Raw genomic sequence first — 3,478 nt, 5'->3', positions numbered from 1 at the left:
GAGCTGCCCAGCGCAAAAGAAAGTGCAGCCTGCCCAAGAATAGTGCCACACACACAGAGAACTGACACAGCAAGATGATGCAACAAAAAGAAACACAGATTCCCAGTGCCACTGATAAGGATAGAAACAGTCACAGAAGAACACAGAGCAAATAGACACAGGGAGCAGACAACTGGGGAGGGAGGGAATAAATTTTAAAAAATGATAAATGTAAAAAAAAAAAAAGGCCCACGTTGAATAAACTTGGCTTCATCTTTCATCTAAATAGGATCTTTGAAGATTCTTACAAATGTGTCCACACCTTAACTGGTAAGAGCAGCGTCAAAGGTTCCAGTTACAAATGGGTTCACACAGTTTGTTCAAAAGACTTGAACATATCTTTTGTAGGGGATATCAGGGAGGTTTTCTAGAAAAGACATTTGAACTAGAGTTGAAAAATCAAAGAAAGAATTTTCCTGGTAGGTTGGGATTGGGAGATGAGTAGGAAGGAATTGAGAGGGCTGGGCATTCCAGGTAAACGAAACTAAAATAAAAGTACAGAGGGAAGGGCCTGACACCATGGAAAGGTGGAATGGGGACGGGCAGGGGTCAAACGGGTGCTGCAGCTAGAGATGCTGTGGAGCCCGTTGGTGCACGGCAGCCTGGAGCCTGCTTGGCGGGCAACCTGACAAAGCTCACTGGCAGGCCCTCAGGCAAAGTGAATGCTGAAATTGGAAGAGTTTAGTGACACAGACCGCTGGATTTATTTGTTTGTATCGCACTTTATGAACCTCTTCTGGAACTAGTCTATAAGCTCTTTATGCAAACGATCTGATGGTGAAGAGAAGATGTTTATAAGGGATGTGAAAACCAGTCTTCCACGCCCTGTTCTGAAAAAACAACTGCCTTCTTTTCCCAAAAAATGCTTTGCCCATAACTAAGCTTATATCTCGTGCCCCAGCAGCACAGCCAACCAAGCCACACATGCCTCTTCAAGATCCTTCTACATGGAATTCACTCTTTCATGAAGCAGAAGTTACTTAAGTTCTGTGTAGCTCTGTTATTACTCTGCATTAATGTGGTTCTGAAAAATATCCATCCATCATGGACTTTATCGAGATGGATATTTAAGTTTACAGTTTACATCCCTGAATAACTATCCAGATGGTGACTGCCCTTGCCTGGTGTTTGATATTCCCATCTTTCACCTGCTGGTTGATGATCCCACCTCAGTTGTACCGGATGTGACGAGAACATTTGCAAATGGAGGCAGAACCATGACCATATTTGTCAAGTATTAATGTATGCAAGGAAAGTTTTTGCAAGATTGATACAGTAGGCCCTCTAAACCCAGAGGCTGCTGTGCTGTATGAAAAAGATGTTCAGCTTTTAAAAGTAAAGTGGTTGACAGTGTTAATGTGTGAGCTGTTCCTCCATTTGAACAACCTTAAAATAGAGGAACCCTGTGCAATTGGCTTTTCTCCATTTAATCCTGACATATATGATAAAACCTGAGAGAAGACGCTGACTCAGAAAAAGTGTGAAGAACAGTAAAGTAAGAGCATTCTTAGTGAAACCTGGCTCAGTACAATCTTTCAACAAAGAAGAAAACAGTAGCAACATAAGAAATGGGAATCTCGTGCACCATACACTTTCCTGCTGGACTCTGACCTAATTAAAGTTGACCAATGGCAAAGGCTTGCCTGATGACTAAAACTACGTGATCAAGAACTGATATCAGTGATTTCCATGTATGCTTAGGTTCTAACAGCAGGAAGTGTCTTTAGGGTGGTTATCTAGTTCACTGTTTCAAATTGTTGAAGACCATGAGGCTTAAATATTTTTCTGAATATAATGCTTAATGTAAGTTGGATTCATTTAAAGTAACAGAGTAGACAGAGTTCAACACTACTTAATGTTTTTTTAATTAGTGGTTGCAGCTGTACATAAGTTAGGATGAGTAGAGAGAGCAGGTTCTAGAGCTCAGCACTTTTATGTGGAAGATCATTTGAAACAGATTTTAGCCTACAGTCTTACTGATGTACAAACTACTGTCACTGAGGTACATATTAGTCGAGTGAGAGGAAACCAAATTGCTTGTTCATAGTTGACTTTTTTAAAGCAAATTATTACTGCATTTTTATGACCAGAGGGATAAAAAGCATTAATATTATTTCTAATGAAATCAGATGTTTAAATGATGAATGACTAATGGGTTTAGTAGAGTCAAAATTAATCAATAAATGATCAAAAAGTAAAGTTCAAGGGCATAAAATAATACAGTGCACATTACCCAGCTTGACTAAATCATGATGTTTGAGAGGTAGAACAGTTAGTCAGGCAACAAATATTTACTGAATGCTTACTAAGTGCCATAGCCCCTACTTGGTTTTAGAAATTCCGGAAATGAATAGTGATTAATAATAAGAGATTACATCTGTAACGAATGTTCCACAGTAATGTAAGGTGTTGGTGGAGGGGTGATATATGGGAATTTGGCACATTATGCATGATTGTTATGTAAGCTTACAACTTCTTTAATAAAAAATAATAATAATAAGAGATTAAAGCTTAGCCCAGAGAACAGATTTTAAACAAATAATTTCAAGTGTATTCTGTGCTTCAAATAAGTAATATAGGGTGCTAAGAAAGATTGTTACTAAATAAGTCTGGAAAGAAAATAATTTTGAAATGTCAACCAATGCTCTTCCTTTCCCCCATATTTGCCCATCCATAAATGCCTCCTTTTCCTTTTCCCCTCTCCAATTCAATTCAAGTAACTTACCTCATTGCTTATGAAGGCTTTGACAATATGGAGAAAAGAAAGAAACGTTGAGGCTTTCCTGGTTTCAGCATCTTTAGTACAATAATTAAAAGCATAGAAGTGGATGGTAACTAGTGGTATGAATGGTGTCCCACCCCCAAAAGACATGTTCACCTGGAATCTGTGAGTGTAACCTTATCTGGAAAAAAAAAGTTCTTTGCAAATGCGATTAAGTTAAGAATTTTGAGAAGAGATCATCTTGGTTTATCTGAATGGGCCTTAAATCTAACAAGTGTCCTTATAAGAAGAGAAGATACCAACAGAAGGGAAGAAACAGAGTAGACAATGTGAAGATGAAAGCAGAGACTGGAATAATCTGTCTATAAGGCAAGAAATATTAAGGATTGCCAGCAGCCACCAGAGGCTAGGAGAAAGGCATGGAATCAACTCTCCCTCAGAGCCTCCAAAAGGAAGTACCCCTGCAGACGCCTTGATTTTGTATTCCTGTCCTCCAGAATTGTGACAGTATGCATTTCTGTTATTTTAAGCCACCAAGTTTCTGATAATTTGTTACAGCAACCCTAGGAAACTAATACAATGACCTAGAGACAGGAAATAAAGTGAGAAAGAGCAGGACCTAGGATAGGGCTGTAAGGAGTACATGAAGATTGAACTACCAGAAAATAAAAGTAAAAATGGAGAGGGCGTGATAGATAAGCTAGGTGGAGAGGTAGG

At 38.9% G+C, this 3,478-nt stretch overlaps 1 pseudogene; it reads left to right on the top strand.

Annotated features, from left to right (window-relative positions):
- Window positions 1-764: 764 nt before the first annotated feature.
- LOC111762342 (AKT-interacting protein-like) lies at window positions 765-1,654 on the top strand (annotated as a pseudogene).
- Window positions 1,655-3,478: the final 1,824 nt, after the last annotated feature.

Source organism: Dasypus novemcinctus, chromosome 11 (assembly GCF_030445035.2).
Source record: "Dasypus novemcinctus isolate mDasNov1 chromosome 11, mDasNov1.1.hap2, whole genome shotgun sequence".
In the NCBI taxonomy this organism is placed as follows: Eukaryota; Metazoa; Chordata; class Mammalia; order Cingulata; family Dasypodidae; genus Dasypus; species Dasypus novemcinctus.
Note: the sequence above shows the minus strand (reverse complement) of the source record. Positions and strands in the feature narration are given on the sequence as shown.